The sequence below is a fragment of the Manis pentadactyla genome, chromosome X (assembly GCF_030020395.1).
Source record: "Manis pentadactyla isolate mManPen7 chromosome X, mManPen7.hap1, whole genome shotgun sequence".
NCBI classification, from domain to species: Eukaryota; Metazoa; Chordata; class Mammalia; order Pholidota; family Manidae; genus Manis; species Manis pentadactyla.
Genome location: NC_080038.1, coordinates 40,982,283 through 41,000,315, shown reverse-complemented (window position 1 = coordinate 41,000,315; position 18,033 = coordinate 40,982,283). Strand labels below are relative to the sequence as shown.

Sequence of the window (18,033 nt, the reverse complement as noted above, 5' to 3'; positions counted from 1 at the left end):
ACCAAAGCAGATCTATAATTACCAGCCATCTCCAGTGAAACCAAGAAAACCAGTTAGGCACCATAGGCATTTGTGAAAACTTATCTATGATATAGTGGATATTGTCCAACTGAACTTGAACAGTCTGAGAGAAATCAGACAAATTAAAACAACCCATTCCTGGGAACTGTTCACATCCCATATGTTCTTTTAACAGTAGATAGTCTGTAGTTGTAAGATTTTGGAGTGCTACAGTTTGCACTTCTCCTAATTCTTGGTTGAGTTCCAACAGTATAGATCCAGTCAAATTTGTTGTTTTACTGTATGCACAGGCCAGCTTAGATATCTCCTTCTTCATTCCCATGGCAAGTCCAGGAACCGGTGGGATGAGTGCATCTACAGCTGTAGCAGAGCGTGGATCTTTGTTGGGGTTTTTTGATGATCATCTTCTGGTATGACACTTCCAGAGAGTGCTGATGTTGGAAGTTCTTCTTCATATCATATCTTAGTTCATTTTCTGCGTAGCCCAATTAGGCTTTGATCCTCTGTATAAACACAAACAGACCCTTTGCCCACGCTTTGATATGCCCTTTATACCATTGTGTAGAACTCATTGGGGGTCACCACACAGGAACTGCTTTTTTTTTTTTTAAGAGAAAGGAATATTATCAGAAAAATGTACCTCCATAGTCGATCATCTGACACCCTTTAAGTGATCAAAATTAAGGATATTTAAAGCATGCATTAATCATTGATTTCCAGTTAGTTTTATCCTATCAGGGAGTAATCCCCCTTTTCTTTCTTTCCTTTTTTTTTGTTATCATTAATCTACACTTACATGAAGATTATTATGTTTACTAGGCTCTCCCCTATGCCAGTTCCCCCCTATAAACGCCTTTACAGTCTCTGTCCATCAGCATAGCAAAATGTTGTAGAATCACTACTGTCTTCTCTGTGTTGTACAGCCCTCCCCTTTCTCCCCCCCATTATGCATGCAAATCTTAATACCCCCCTTATTCTTCCCCCCCTTATCCCTCCCTACCCACCCATCCTCCCCACCCACCCATCCTCCCCAGTCCCTTTCCCTTTGGTACGTGTTAGTCCATTCTTGGGTTCTGTGATTCCACTGCTGTTTTGTTCCTTCAGTTTTTCCTTTGTTCTTATACTCCACAGATGAGTGAAATCATTTGGTATTTCTCTTTCTCCGCTTGGCTTATTTCACTGAGCATAATACCCTCCAGCTCCATCCATGTTGCTGCAAATGGTAGGATTTGCCCTTTTCTTATGGCTGAGTAGTATTCCATTGTGTATATGTACCACATCTTCTTTATCCATTCATCTACCGATGGACATTTAGGTTGCTTCCAATTCTTGGCTATTGTAAATAGTGCTGCGATAAACATAGGGGTGCATCTGTCTTTCTCAAACTTGATTGCTGCATTCTTAGGGTAAATTCCTAGGAGTGGAATTCCTGGGTCAAATGGTAAGTCTGTTTTGAGCATTTTGATGTACCTCCATGCTGCTTTCCACAATGGTTGAACTAATTTACATTCCCACCAGCAGTGTAGGAGGGTTCCCCTTTCTCCACAACGTCGCCAACATTTGTTGTTGTTTGTCTTTTGGATGGCAGCCATCCTTACTGGTGTGAGGTGATACCTCATTGTAGTTTTAATTTGCATTTCTCTGAAAATTAGCGATGTGGAGCATCTTTTCATGTGTCTGTTGGCTATCTGTATTTCTTTTTTGGAGAACTGTCTGTTCAGTTCCTCTGCCCATTTTTTAATTGGATTATTTGTTTTTTGTTTGTTGAGGCATGTGAGCTCTTTATATATTTTGGATGTCAAGCCTTTATCGGATCTGTCATTTACAAATATATTCTCCCATACTGTAGGGTTCCTTTTTGTTCTATTGATGGTGTCTTTTGCTGCACAGAAGCTTTTCAGCTTAATATAGTCCCACTTGTTCATTTTTGCTTTTCTTTCCCTTGCCCGGGGAGATATGTTCAAGAAGAGGTCACTCATGTTTATGTCTAAGAGGTTTTTGCCTATGTTTTTTTCCAAGAGTTTAATGGTTTCATGACTTACATTCAGGTATTTCATCCATTTTGAATTTACTTTTGTATATGGGGTTAGACAATGGTCCAGTTTCATTCTCCTACATGTAGCTGTCCAGTTTTGCCAGCACCATCTGTTGAATAGACTGTCATTTCCCCATTGTATGTCCATGGCCCCTTTATCGAATATTAGTTGACCATATATGTTTGGGTTAATGTTTGGAGTCTCTATTCTGTTCCATTGGTCTGTGGCTCTGTTCTTGTGCCAGTACCAAATTGTCTTGATTACTGTGGCTTTGTAGTAGAGCTTGAAGTTGGGGAGTGAGATCCCCCCCCCACTTTATTCTTCCTTCTCAGGATTGCTTTGGTTATTTGGGGTCTTTGGTGTTTCCATATGAATTTTTAACTATTTGTTCCAGTTCATTGAAGAATGCTATTGGTAGTTTGATAGGGATTGCATCAAATCTGTATATTGCTTTGGGCAGGATGGCTGTTTATTTTTATTTTTATTTTTTTAGATAATTATTTTTTATTGAAGGGTAGTTGACACACAGTATTACATTACATTAGTTTCAGGTGTACAACACAGTGATTCAACATTTATATACATGATAATTCTAAGTACCAGCTATCACCATACCAAGTTGTTACAATATTTTGACTATATTCCTTATGCTATACATTACATCCCGGTTGCTTATTTATTTTGCAATTGGAAGTGTGTACTTTTTCTTGGTTGTTGTTGTTAGGGCATCTCTCATATTTATTGATCAAATGGTTGTTAACAACAATAAAATTCTGTATAGGGGAGTCAATGCTCAATGCAGAATCATTAATCCACCCCAAGCCTAATTTTCATCAGTCTCCAATCTTCTGAAGCATAACGAACAAGTTCTTACATGGAGAACAAATTCTTACATAGTGACTAAGTTACATGGTGAACAGTACAAGGGCAGTCATCACAGAAACTTTTAGTTTTGCTCATGCATTATGAACTATAAACAGTCAGTTCAAATATGAATACACATTTGATTTTTATACTTGATTTATATGTGGATACCACATTTCTCTCTTTATTATTTTTAATAAAATGCTGAAGTGGTAGGTAGATACAACATAAAGGTAGAAAACATAGTTTAGTGTTGTAAGAGAGCAAATGTAGATGATCAGGTGTGTGCCCGTAGACTATGTGTTAATCCAAGCTAGACAAGGGCAATAAAACATCCACATATGCAGAAGATTTCTCTCAGAACAGGGAGGGTGAGGTTCTAAGCCTCACCTCTGTTGATCCCCAATTTCTCACCTGATGACCCCCCTGCGACTGTGCCTGTCTTAGGTTGTTCCTCCCTTGAGGAATCTTACCCGTCTCTGGCTAACCAGTCATCTTCCGGGGCCATACAGGGAAATGTTAAGTTGGTAAGTGAGAGAGAAGCCTTATTGTTTGAAATGGTTAGCTTTTTATTTCTTTGCATATTTATGCCCTGTGGCTTCTATGCCCAGCATTTGTCTTGAGGTATCTTTACCACTTGGAGGAGTTATGATACTCGGTGAATTTGATATGAGGCACGAATTCTATTTAAGAATTCGTTGTAATTAGGAAGGAAGAAGAAAAGCTATAGAAGTAGCAGGCGGGAGAAAACATGGGAAGATTGATTATTTCTTTGACATATCTTCTTGTAGAGTAACTTCAGCATGTATAGATTTTAAGCTACTACTTAAATTGCGCACACACATTAACATAATAGGAGTATAGTTACATAACCAAAGCATACCTGTAATTACCAGCCATCTCCAGTGAAACCAAGAAAACCAGTTAGGCACCCTAGGCATTTGTGAAAACTTATCAATGATATGATGGTTATTATCTAACTGAATTTGAATAGTTTGAGAAAAATCAGACAAATTAAAACAACCCATTCCTGGGCACTGTTCACATCCCATATGTTCTTTTAACAGTAAATAGTCTGTAGTTGTAAGATTTTGGAGCGCTACAATTTGCACTTCTCCTAATTCTTGGTTGAGTTCCAACAGTATAGATCCAGTCAAATTTGTTGTTTTACTGTATGCACAGGCCAGCTTAGATATCTCCTTCATTCCCATGGCAAGTCCAGGAACTGGTGGGATGAGTGCATCTACAGCTGTAGCAGTGCGTGGATCTTTGTTGGGGTTTTTTGATGATCATCTTCTGGCATGAGTCTTCCCGAGAGTGCTGATGTTGGAAGTTCTCTTTCATATCGTTTCTTAGTTCATTTTCGGGGTAGCCAAATTAGGCTTTGATCCTCTGTATAAACACAAACAGACCCTTTGCCTACACTTTTATATGTCCTTTATATCATTGTGTAGAACTCATTAGAGGTCACCACATAGGAACTGCATTTTTTTTTTTTAATCATTAATCTACACTTACATGACGAATACTTACGAATACTTTGTTTACTAGGCTCTCCCCTATACCAGGTCCCCCCTATATACTCCTTTACAGTCACTGTCCATCAGCGTAGCAACCTGTTGTAGAATCACTACTTGTCTTCTCTGTGTTGTACAGCCCTCCCCTTTCTCCCACCCCGCTATGGATGCTAATCTTAATAAACCCCTACTTCTCCCCCCCTTATCCCTCCCTACCCACCCATCCTCCCCAGTCCCTTTCCCTTTGGTACCTGTTAGTCCATTCTTGAGTTCTGTGATTCTGCTGCTGTTTTGTTCCTTCAGTTTTTCCTTTGTTCTTATATTCCACAGATGAGTGAAATCATTTGGTATTTCTCTTTCTCTGCTTGGCTTGTTTCACTGAGCAAAATACCCTCCAGCTCCATCCATGTTGCTGCAAATGGTTGGATTTGCCCTTTTCTTATGGCTGAGTAGTATTCCATTGTGTATATGTACCACATCTTCTTTATCCATTCATCTATCGATGGACATTTAGGTTGCTTCCAATTCTTGGCTATTGTAAATAGTGCTGCGATAAACATAGGGGTGCACTGATCTTTCTCATACTTGATTGCTGCATTCTTAGGGTAAATTCCTAGGAGTGCAATTCCTGGGTCAAATGGTAAGTCTGTTTTGAGCATTTTGATGTACCTCCATACTGCTTTCCACAATGGTTGAACAAGTTTACATTCCCACCAGCAGTGTAGGAGGGTTCCCCTTTCTCCACAGCCTCGCCAACATTTGTTGTTGTTTGTCTTTTGGATGGCAGCCATCCTTACTGGTGTGAGGTGATACCTCATTGTAGTTTTAATTTGCATTTCTCTGATAATTAGCGATGTGGAGCATCTTTTCATGTGTCTGTTGGCCATCTGTATTTCTTTTTTGGAGAACCGTCTGTTCAGTTCCTTTGCCCATTTTTTAATTGGGTTATTTGTTTTTTGTTTGTTGAGGCGTGTGAGCTCTTTATATATTCTGGACGTCAAGCCTTTATCGGATGTGTCATTTTCAAAGATATTCTCCCATACTGTAGGGTTTCTTTTTGTTCTATTGATGGTGTCTTTTGCTGTACAGAAGCTTTTCAGCTTAATATAGTCCCACTTGTTCATTTTTGCTGTTGTTTTCCTTGCCCGGGGAGATATGTTCAAGAAGAGGTCACTCATGTTTATGTCTAAGAGGTTTTTGCCTATGTTTTCTTCCAAGAGTTTAATGGTTTCATGACTTACATTCAGGTCTTTGATCCATTTTGAGTTTACTTTTGTATATGGGGTTAGACGATTGTCCAGTTTCATTCTCCTACATGTAGCTGTCCAGTTTTGCCAGCACCATCTGTTGAAGAGACTGTCATTTCGCCATTGTATGTCCATGGCTCCTTTATCAAATATTAATTGACCATATATGTCTGAGTTAATGTCTGGATTCTCTAGTCTGTTCCATTGGTCTGTGGCTCTGTTCTTGTGCCAGTACCAAATTGTCTTGATTACTATGGCTTTATAATAGAGCTTGAAGTTGGGGAGTGAGATCCCCCCTACTTTATTCTTCTTTCTCAGGATTGCTTTGGCTATTCGGGGTCTTTGGTGGTTCTATATGAATTTTTGAATTATTTGATCCAGTTCATTGAAGAATGTTGCTGGTAGTTTCATAGGGATTGCATCAAATCTGTATATTGCTTTGGGCAGGATGGCCATTTTGACGATATTAATTCTTCCTAGCCATGAGCATGGGATGCGTTTCCATCTGTTAGTGTCCCCTTTAATTTCTTTTAAGAGTGACTTGTAGTTTTCAGAATATAAGTCTTTCACTTCTTTGGTTAGGTTTATTCCTAGGTATTTTATTTTTTTTGATGCAATTGTGAATGGTGTTGTTTTCCTGATTTCTCTTTCTGTTGGTTCATTGTTGGTATATAGGAAAGCCACAGATTTCTGTGTGTTGATTTTGTATCCTGCAACTTTGCTGTATTCTGATATCAGTTCTAGTAGTTCTGGGGTGGAGTCTTTAGGGTTTTTTATGTACAGTATCATGTCATCTGCAAATAGTGACAGTTTGACTTCTTCTTTGCCAATCTGGATTCCTTGTATTTTTTTGTTTTGTCTGATTGCCGTGGCTAGGACCTCTAGTACAATGTTAAATAACAGTGGGGAGAGTGGGCATCCCTGTCTAGTTCCCGATCTCAGCGGAAATGCTTTCAGCTTCTCGCTATTCAATATAATGTTGGCTGTGGGTTTTTCATAGATGGCCTTTATTATGTTGAGGTACTTGCCCTCTATTCCCATTTTGCTGAGAGTTTTTATCATGAATGGATGTTGAACTTTGTCAAATGCTTTTTCAGCATCTATGGAGATGATCATGTGGTTTTTGTCTTTCTTTTTGTTGATGTGGTGGATGATATTGATGGACTTTCGAATGTTGTGCCATCCTTGCATCCCTGGGATGAATCCCACTTGGTCATGGTGTACGATGGTTTTGATGTATTTTTGAATTCAGTTTGCTAAAATTTTGTTGAGTATTTTTGCGTCTACGTTCATCAGGGATATTGGTCTATAGTTTTCTTTTTTGGTGGTGTCTTTGCCTGGTTTTGGTATTAGGGTGATGTTAGCTTCATAGAATGAGTTTGGGAGTATCCCCTCCTCTTCTATTTCTTGGAAAACTTTAAGGAGAATGGGTATTATGTCTTCCCTGTATGTCTGATAAAATTCCGAGGTAAATCCATCTGGCCCGGGGGTTTTGTTCTTTGGTAGTTTTTTGATTACCGCTTCAATTTCGTTGCTGGTAATTGGTCTGTTTAGATTTTCTGTTTCTTTTTGGGTCAGTCTTGGAAGGTTGTATTTTTCTAGGAAGTTGTCCATTTCTCCTAGGTTTCCCAGCTTGTTAGCATATAGGTTTTCATAGTAGTCTCTAATAATTCTTTGTATTTCTGCGGGATCTGTTGTGATTTTTCCTTTCTCATTTCTGATACTGTTGATTTGTGTTGACTCTCTTTTCCTCTTAATAAGTCTGGCTAGAGGCTTATCTATTTTGTTTATTTTCTCGAAGAACCAGCTCTTGGTTTCATTGATTTTTGCTATTGTTTTATTCTTCTCAATTTTATTTATTTCTTCTCTGATCTTTATTATGTCCCTCCTTGTGCTGACCTTAGGCCTCATTTGTTCTTCTTTTTCCAATTTTGATAGTTGTGACATTAGACCGTTCATTTGGGATTGCTCTTCCTTTTTTAAATATGCTTGGAGTGCTATATACTTTCCTCTTAAGACTGCTTTTGCTGCGTCCCACAGAAGTTGGGGCTTAGTGTTGTTGTTGTCATTTGTTTCCATATATTGCTGGATCTCCATTTTGATTTGGTCATTGATCCATTGATTATTTAGGAGCGTGTTGTTTAGCCTCCATGTGTTTGTGAGCCTTTTTGCTTTCTTTGAACAGTTTATTTCTAGTTTAATGCCTTTGTGGTCTGAAAAGTTGGTTGGTAGGATTTCAATCTTTTGGAATTTACTGAGGCTCTTTTTGTGTCCTAGTATGTGGTCTATTCTGGAGAATGTTCCATGTGCACTTGAGAAGAACGTGTATCCTGTTGCTTTTGGATGTAGAGTTCTGTAGATGTCTATTAGGTCCATCTGTTCTAGTGTGTTGTTCAGTGCCTCTGTGTCCTTACTTATTTTCTGTCTGGTGGATCTGTCCTTTGGAGTGAGTGGTGTGTTGAAGTCTCCTAGAATGAATGCATTGCATTCTATTTCCTCCTTTAGTTCTGTTAATATTTGTTTCAGGTATGTTGGTGCTCCTGTATTGGGTGCATATATATTTATAATGGTTATATCCTCTTGATGGACTGAGCCCTTTATCATTATGTAATGTCCTTCTTTGTCTTTTGTTACTTTCTTTATTTTGAAGTCTGTTTTGTCTGATACCAGAATTGCAACACCTGCTTTCTTCTCTCTGTTGTTTGCTTGAAATATCTTTTTCCATCCCTTGACTTTAAGTCTGTGCGCGTCTTTGGGTTTGAGGTGAGTCTCTTGTAAGCAGCATATGGATGGATCTTGCTTTTTTATCCATTCTATTACTCTGTGTCTTTTGATTGGTGCATTCAGTCCATTTACATTTAGGGTGATTATTGAAAGGTATGAATTTATTGCCATTGCAGGCTTTAAGTTTGTGGTTACCAAAGGTTTAGGGTTAGCTTCTTTACTGTCTTACTGTCTAACTTAACTCGCTTGTTGAGCTATTATAAACACAATCTGATGATTCTTTATTTCTCTCCCTTCTTATTCCTCCTCCTCCCTTCTTCATATGTTGGGTGTTTTGTTGTGTGCTCTTTTTAGGAGTGCTCCCATCTAGAGCAGTCCCTGTAGGATGCCCTGTAGAGGTGGTTTGTGGGAGGCAAATTCCCTCAACTTTTGCTTGTCTGGGAATTGTTTAATCCCTCCTTCATATTTAAATGATATTCGTGCTGGATACAGTAGTCTTGGTTCGAGGCCCTTCTGTTTCATTGCATTAAGTATATCATGCCATTCTCTTCTGGCCTGTAGGGTTTCTGTTGAGAAGTCTGATGATAGCCTGATGGGTTTTCCTTTGTAGGTAACCTTTTTTTTCTCTCTGGCTGCTTGTAATACTTTGTCCTTGTCTTTGATCTTTGCCATTTTAATTATTATGTGTCTTGGTGTTGCCCTCCTTGGATCCCTTGTCATGGGAGTTCTGTGTACCTCTGTGGTCTGAGAGGCCATTTCTTCCCCTAGTTTGGGGAAATTTTCAGCAATTATTTCTTCAAAGACATTTTCTATCCCCTTTTCTCTCTCTACTTCTTCTGGAATGCCTATGATTCTTATATTATTCCTTTTATATTGATCACTCAGCTCTCTTAAAATTCTTTCATTCCTGGAGATCCTTTTATCTCTCTCTGCATCAGCTTCTCTGCGTTCCTGTTCTCTGTTTTCTAGTCCATTAATGGTCTCTTGCATCTCGTCCATTCTGTTTTGAAGTCCTTCCAGAGCTTGTTTTATTTCTGAATTCTCCTTCCTTAGTTCTTGCATATTTCTCTGCAAGTCCATCAGCATGGTTATGACTTTTGTTTTGAATTCTTTTTCAGGTAGACTGGCTAAATCTATCTCCCCAGATTCCTTCTCAGGGGAAGATGTAGCAGATGCCGAAGCTGTCTGGGTTAGTCTTGTCTGGATCATATTTTTTTGCCTTTTCATGTTGACAGGTGCTATTGACTGTCAGCTGGGAGGGCCAAAATTTTCACTTACTACTGGCCTTTCTTTACTGGGGCAACTGCGACCCCTAGTGGCTTGTGTTGGGTAATTGCATGTAGAGTGGGTCTTTGTGTCTTGCCTGGCCGGGAGGGAGAAATTTCCCTTTCTGTGGGCGGAATTTGTCTCAGGCTGCTTCTCTGCTTTCGCAGCGCCCAGTGGGGTGATGGATGGGGGGGCTGCTTGACTGTTTGCCTCCGTGAGGGGTCTCAGAGCTGTTGCCCAGGGGGTTAGTGCACCCGGTTTTCCCTGTAATTTCCAGCTGCTGTACTGTGACCTGGGTTGTTTACGTCAAGCTGTTAAGTCCCTGTCCCTTTAAGACTTTCAAAAAGCCCCCGCTTTTCTTTGTCACAGGGGCATCAGCTTCAGCACCCGCTCTGAGGTCTTACCCCCTGTTCTCCCAGTATCCAGGGCCCCCTGGGCATATACTGTGTCTGCGCTCTGGCCCGGATGGCTGGGGCTGGGTGTTCGGCAGTCCTGGGCTCCGTCTCCCTCCCGCTCTGCCTATTGTTCTCCCGCCGGGAGCTGGGGGGAGGGGCGCTCGGGTCCCGCCGGGCCGGGGCTTGTATCTTACCCCTTTCACCAGTCGCTGGGTTCTCGCTGGTGTAGCTGCAGTCTGGCCACTGTCCTGCGTCTTCTGGTCTCTCTTTTAGGGCTAGTTGTGTTTGTTGTATTTTCAAAAGTATATATGTTTTTGGGAGGAGATTCCCACTGTCCTACTCACGCCGCCATGTTTTTCCGCCTCCTCCAGGATGGCTGTTTAGAAGATATTAATTCTTCCTAGCCAGGAGCATGGGATGAGTTTCCATTTGTTAGTGACCTCTTTAATTTCTCTTAAGAGTGTCTTATAGTTTTCAGGGTATAGGTCTTTCACTTCCTTGGTTAGGTTTATTCCCAGGTATTTTAGTCTTTTTTATGCTATTGTGAATGGAATTGTCTTCCTGATTGCTCTTTCTATTAGTTTATTGTTAGTGTATATAGAAAGCCACAGATTTTTGTGTGTTAAATTTGTATCCTGGAACTTTGCTGAATTCCGATATTAGCTCTAGTAGTTTTGGAGTGGAGTCATTAGGGTTTTTTATGTACAATATCATGGCATCTGTAAATAGTGACAGTTTAAGTTGTTCTTTACCAATCTGGATTCCTTGTATTTCTTTGTTTTGTTTAATTGCCGTGGCTAAGACCTCTAGTACTATGTTGAAGAACAGTGGGGAGAGTGTGCATCCCTGTCTTGTTACCGATCACAGAGGAAAAGCTTTCAGCTTCTTGCTGTTCAGTATGATGTTGGCTGTGGGTTTTTCATATATGGCCTTTACTAAGTTGAAGTACTTGCCCTCTATGCCCATTTTATTGAGAGTTTTTATCATGAATGGATGTTGAATTTTGTCAAATGTTTTTCAGCATCTATGGAGATGATCATTTGGTGTTTGTCTTTCTTTTTGTTGATGTGGTGGGTGATGTTGATAGATTTTCGAATGTTGTACCATCCTTGCATCCCTGGGATGAATCCCACTTGGTCATGGTGTATGATCCTTTTGATGTATTTTTGAATTCGGTTTGCTAATATTTTGTTGAGTATTTTTGCATCTACGTTCATCAGGGATATTGGTCTGTAGTTTTCTTTTTTGGTGGGGTCTTTGCCTGGTTTTGGTATTAGGGTGGTGTTAGCTTCATAGAATGAGTTTGGGAGTATCCCCTCCTCCTCTATTTTTTGGAAAACTTTAAGGAGAATGGGTATTATGTCTTCTCTGTATGTCTGATAAAATTCCGAGGTAAATCCATCTGGACCGGGTTTTTTTTTTCTTTGGTAGTTTTTTGATTACTGCTTCAATTTCGTTGCTGGTAATTCGTCTGTTTAGATTTTCTGTTTCTTTCTGGTTCAGTCTTGGAAGGTTGTATTTTTCTCGGAAGTTGTCCATTTCTCCTAGGTTTCCCAGCTTGTTGGCATATAGGTTTTCATAGTACTCTCTAATAATTCTTTGTATTTCTGTGGGGTCCGTCGTGATTTTTCCTTTCTCGTTTTTGATTCTGTTGATGTGTGTTAACTCTCTTTTCCTCTTAATGAGTCTGGCTAGAGGCTTATCTGTTTTGTTTATTTTCTCGAAATACCAGCTCTCGGTTTCATTGATTTTTACTATTGTTTTATTCCTCTCAATTTTACTTATTTCTTCTCTGATCTTTATTATGTCCCTCCTTCTGCTGACCGTAGGCCTCATTTGTTCTTCTTTTTCCAATTTTTATAATTGTGACATTAGACCATTCATTTGGGATTGTTCTTCTTTCTTTAAATATGCCTGGATTGCTATATACTTTCCTCTTAAGACTGCTTTTGCTGTATCCCACAGTAGTTGGGGCTTTGTGTTTTTGTTGTCATTTGTTTCCAGATATTGCTGGATCTCCATTTTAATTTGGTCATTGATCTATTGATTATTTAGGAGCATGTTGTTAAGCCTCCATGTGTTTGTGAGCCTTTTTGCTTTCTTTGTACAATTTATTTCTAGTTTTATGCCTGTGGGGTCTGAAAAGTTGGTTGGTAGGATGTCAATCTTTTGGAATTTACTGAGGCTCTTTTTGTGGCCTAGTATGTGGTCTATTCTGGACAATGTTCCATGTGCACTTGAGAAGAATGTGTATCCTGTTGCCTTTGGGTATAGAGTTCTATAGATGTCTATTAGGTCCATCTGTTCTAGTATGTTGTTCAGTGCCTCTGTGTCCTTACTTATTTTCTGTCTGGTGGATCTGTCCTTTGGAGTGAGTGGTGTGTTGAAGTCTCCCAAAATGAATGCATTGCATTCTACTTCCTCCTTTAATTCTGTTAGTATTTGTTTCACATATGTTGGTGCTCCTGTATTGGGTACATATATATTTATAATGGTTATATCCTCTTGTTGGACTAAGCCCTTTATCATTATGTAATATCCTTCTTTATCTTTTGTTATCTTCTTTGTTTTGAAGTCTATTTTGTCTGATACTAGTATTGCAACACCTGCTTTTTTCTTGCTGTTGTTTGCATGAAGTATCTTTTTCCGTCCCTTGACTTTAAGTCTGTGCATGTCTTTGGGTTTGAGGTGAGTCTCTTGTAAGCAGCGTATGGATGGATCTTGCTTTTTTATCCATTCTATTACTTCGTGTCTTTTGATTGGTCCATTCAGTCCATTTACATTTAGGGTGATTGTTGAAAGGTATGTACTTATTGCCATTGCAGGCTTTAAGTTTGTGGTTACCAAAGGTTCAAGTTTATCTTCTTTACTATCTTACTGTCTAACTTAACTCGCTTGTTGAGCTATTATAAACACGGTCTGATCATTCTTTATTTCTCTCCCCCCTTATTCATCCTCCTCCCTTCTTCATATGTTGGGTGTTTTGTTCTATGGTCTTTTTAGGAGTGATCCCATCTAAAGCAGTCCCTGTAAGATGTCCTGTAGAGGTTGTTTGTTGAAGGCAAATTCCCTCAACTTTTGTTTGTGTGGGAATTGTTTAATCCCTCTTTCATATTTAAATGATTTTCGTGCTGGATACAGTATTCTTGGTTCGAGGCCCTTCTGTTTCATTGCATTAAGTGTATCATGCCATTCTGTTCTGGCCTGTAGGGTTTCTGTTGAGAAGTCTGATGATAGCCTGATGGGTTTTCCTTTGTAGGTGACCTTTTTTTTCCTCTCTGGCTGCGTTTAATACTTTGTCGTTGTCTTTGATCTTTGCCATTTTAATTGTTGTTTAATTGTTGTAAATTTAATTTAATGTGTCTTGGTATTGCCCTCCTTGTATCCCTTGTCATGGGAGTTCTGTGTACCTCTGTGGTCTGAGAGGCCATTTCCTCCCCTAGTTTGGGGAAGTTTTCAGCAATTATTTCTTCAAAGACACTTGCTATCCCTTTTTCTCTCTGTTCTTCTTCTGGTACCCCTGTAATGCATATGTTGTTCCATTTCATTTGGTCACACAGTTCTCTTGAAATTCTTTCATTCCTGGAGATCCTTTTATCTCTGTCTGCATCAGCTTCTCTGCGTTCCTGTTCTCTGTTTTCTAGTCCATTAATGGTCTCTTGCATGTCGTCCATTCTGCTTTGAAGTCCTTCCAGAGATTTTTTTATTTCTGTATTCTCCCTCCTTAGTTCTTGCATATTTCTCTTCAAGTCCATCGGCATGGTTATGACTTTTGTTTTGAATTCTTTTTCAGGAGGACTGGTTAAATCTATCTCCCCAGGTTCCTTTTCAGGGGAAGATGTAGAAGGTGTCGAAGCTCTCTGGGTTAGTCTTGCCTGGATCAAATGTTTTTGCCTTGTCATGTTGATAGGCACAGTGGTATGCTATTGAAGCGTCTGTCAGCTGGGAGAGCCTAGACTTTCTCCAATTGCTCCTGGCCTGTCTTTACTGGGACAACTGCGACCCCTAGTGGGTTTTGTTGGGTAATTGCGTGTAGACTGGGTCTCTGTATCTTGCCGGCCAGTATGGAGGAAGCTCCCGTGCTGTGGGTGTTGCCAGGCTCAGGCTGCTACTGTGCTATGGCGGGGTAATGGACAGGGGCTGTTTGGCTGTTTACCTCCGTGAGGGTTCTCAGAGCTGCTGCTCAGGGAGTTAGTGCACCCGGAGTTCCCTGGAATTTCCAGCTGCTGGACTGTGACCTGGAATTCTTCCATCCAGCTGTGGGATCCCTGTCCCTTTAAGACTTTCAAAGAGCACTCGCTTTTCTTTGTCCCAGGAGCGCCGGCTGTGGGACCCGCTCACAGGTCTTACTGTCCTGCTTCCCTAGTTTTCAGCACCCCATGGATGCACTGTGTATCTGTGCTCTGGTGTGGATGGCTAGGGCTGGGTGTTTAGCAGTCCTGGGCTCCCTCTCCCTCCCTGCTCTGACTCCTCTCCTTCCGCCGGGAGCTGGGGTGAGAGGCCTCGGGTCCCGCCGGGCTGCAGCTTGTATCTTACCCCTTTCACCAGGCGCTGGGTTCTCACAGGTGTGGATGTAGTCTGGTTGTTGTCCTGTGTGTTCTGGTCTCTCTTTTAGGGATAGTTGTATTTGTTGTATTTTCAAAAATATATATGTTTTTGGGAGGAGATTCCCACTGTACTGCTCACAGTGCCATCTTGGCTCCACCTCTCATTACCACTTCCTCTGCGGTCTTTTCTAAGGCAGAGAGGTCAGGAGTTTTTGCAGGACCCCTGGAGCCAGGGCATCCTAAGCTGGTTGAGCCCTTGGCCTCCTCATCTAGGCCTGCACAGAAGGGATCTGCCCTTTCACTCAGTGACCTTTTCCCTGTCCTGGAACAAAAATTCTTCAGGCACTGGAACTGTTACCAGAGGCAGGTCCTTGGTATTGTGAGAAAGAACTCAAGAACAGATGCAGAAAAAGCCATTGAACATTAAAGAGTTTATTTGGAGAATAGAAGTTCAGACCAAGAGAACAGTACACATCGGAGAGTTGGGGTACTGGCAGACCTAGTGGGGGTCATGCTGAGGAAACATCAGGAAGCCTTTTTATACACAGGGAAATGGGCATTCACTAAGTAGGATTAGGTTTCAAAGGGAACAGGTGGAGTCTTCTAGGCTTGCTCCACCTTCCTGCACTTGGGGGAGTTTTTTTGATTATATTTGGTTTTCCTGGAGGTGTCAAGGCATAGAGGGAGGTGTGATTTCTACTATGTTAATGACAGAGGGGTGGGGATTTTACTTTGTTAGTGAGTGTATAATGTACTTTGGGGTGAAGTTTGGGTCAACTTTTCTTACATGTTGGAACCAGCTAGTTTTGGCCTGTTATCTCTACTCTCACTCCCCTCATCCCTGAGAACAACTTACACAGAATGTATAGAATGTAAGCAAGCATTTAGCCTAATGTGAGCATCAACCAAAGTCCCCCTCCGCCTCCCTGCTCATCTCTGGCTGTCTACCTGCTCTAACAGAGCTGAAAGGCTAGCTCTGGGAATCAGCAAAGATGATCTGAAGCAAAGGGTGCAGCTAATTTTTGAAGATCTGAACTGAAGGGGAACTAGAATTTCCCAAACTTGAACCAGTAACACATCACTGTGCTCTGACCTGCCCCTATGCTAACCTCCTTCCCTGTCACTGAATAGACTGATTTGATCCTTGCCACCTATCTCCTTGCTTGGCCACCTCACTGTAAATTCTGTCTGCTAATGACCGTGTCTCAAGAGATTGGCTTTGCATTGCCAACCAGTCCCTGGACAAGCAGACCTGGTTCAATTTGGTTTCACAGGCAGTAAATCTGCAGCAGATTTATATTATAGACATTCTGGGGGTCCTCCTTGTGCTTACCAGCAAAATTATCAGAATAATGAGAATGGGAAAAAGAAGGAGGGTTTGTAGAGTGCAACTGAACCTGGGACATGCCCAGCAGCACACACCTTACTCCATGCAAAGACCCTTTGGGTGTTGACCAGAGTATTCCCACCCTCCTGTGCAGGGAGAAGTGGTGAGGGTGCTGATGACCAGGGTGCAGTAGAACAGGGAGACACATTATCCATCAGGGTTTTAGACCATGATTCTCTAGGGCCCTTCCTTGCCTTGGACAACAATGAAGAGGAGCAGAAAACTCAAGAAGAGACCCAAGGTCACAGCAGCCACCTCAATGTAGGTACCCCCACAACTTCACTAATCATCACAGACATCCAGAACACCCTAAACCACAAGATGGCAAAGAGACCACAGCTGGGAGGTGTTCTCCAAGGCTGAGCAGGGAGAGGCTGAGTGGTGGCTTACCATGTCTGTCACCATCTGGCTTAGTCACCCAACAAGCAGAAATGAATCTGAAATTCCGGCAATAAGACCTAAAGACTGGTACCAAAGACCTTAAGTGCCTGCTTTTGCCCATTCACTAGATAACTAGAACTCTCTGAATTATGGAATTTTGATTATTTTTCCCTAAAGACATCATCTTTTTTATTGTTGTTAATGACCAACATGATTTAAGTCTCATTTTTCTCATACATTTTTAAAGATTTTAAAATTGTTTCATATCTGTTCAAGTTGAGAATATGAAGAACCTCATTTTTAACTTGGAGTAAAATTTGATAATTTGATTTTTTTTCACAAAAGTCAACACACTGCAAATATATGTTAACACGTCAATAATAGTAATAATAAGCAATACCAATTACAGACACAGAGTTTGGCTTAAAGAGCTGTACTTTTCTAGACTTTATGTATTATATGTTCTTCAACAAGAGTTTTCATATGTCTTGGTGATGAGACATTATGGAATATTATGCATGAAATATAGTAAACATTTTTCTCATTTAACTTTCTCCATTAAGGGCAAATGAGGAGCAGCAGCATTTCCCCATTCGATCTTTTAATATTGCTAGCAAATAACTGAATATAGAGGAAAATCTGAAATTCTCCTTTTGGATAAAATGAGAGTTCCTGTGGCCAGGATTCTCACCTGGCCATCGTTGACTAGCTCACTGCACACCTGTGGGCAATACATGGCTGTTGACTCTATATAAAGAGCTCCGCCTAGTACTCTGGGCACGACATGGTGGCAGGGCTGCAAGGCTGCAGGAGAGCAGAACAGAGGCTGGAGTGGTGGCAGCTCCGAGGACAGAGGCCCAGAGGATGGCTGTGCTGGATGGCTGTGCAGGCACAGAGGCCTGGAGGACGGCTGTGCGGGATGGCTCTGCAGGCAGAGGGGCCCAGAGGCAGAGACCAGCTTGCTGCATGCAGACTCGCTCTGAGTGAACTGGATTTTAGTGACTGACCTGCCACCTGGAAATAAAGTTGGGTATAACCCTTTCACCCCAAGAACGTTTTGCTGTCATTTTCTTTGGTCACACTGAATCCATAGTGAACTTGCCCGGGGCTGAAACCCATTGGCAAGACACTCCTCCTAAGGGAGAATCATAGAAAGTGTATGGCAGTTATTTATGCTTTCTTCACATTTCACTCACCATTGCTTGGGCATACGTGACTCCTGTCCAGGGCCAGGGAAACAGCACTCTGTCCTCACAGAATTGAGTGCTTATACACGAGTTTGCTGGGGCGTTTTTCCTAATGGGAGAACTCTACTAAGAATGGAATGAGACTTGAAGACTTGCAGCTGATTATCTTAGCTGTGTCAGAGCCACAGCCCCGAATCCTGATTGCAAAAATTTGTACTGTGGTATTTACCTCCCCTGGGGACATAATTACTTTCTCCATGGTCCCTAGGACTTGAATTGACATAAACAAAAGCATTTCCCTGCCGCCCTCTCCTCCATGTGTGGCAAAGCAAGTTGCATTTATGGCAACTAGAAATTCCCTCAGCTTGGTCCTTGGTGGCTGATGACTGCAGACTGGCTTGAAGGCTGGTGCTGGTACAAATCAAAGAACTCAGCAGCTCTACTTTGTGCTGTTTTTGGCA

The 18,033-nt window shown here is 41.2% G+C and overlaps 1 protein-coding gene across 3 annotated transcripts in view; it reads left to right on the top strand.

The window, feature by feature from the left end:
* Window positions 1-18,033, top strand: part of SLC9A7 (solute carrier family 9 member A7) — a 182,757-nt gene that overhangs the window by 62,931 nt on the left and 101,793 nt on the right. The gene's annotated exons all lie outside the window — the stretch shown is intronic.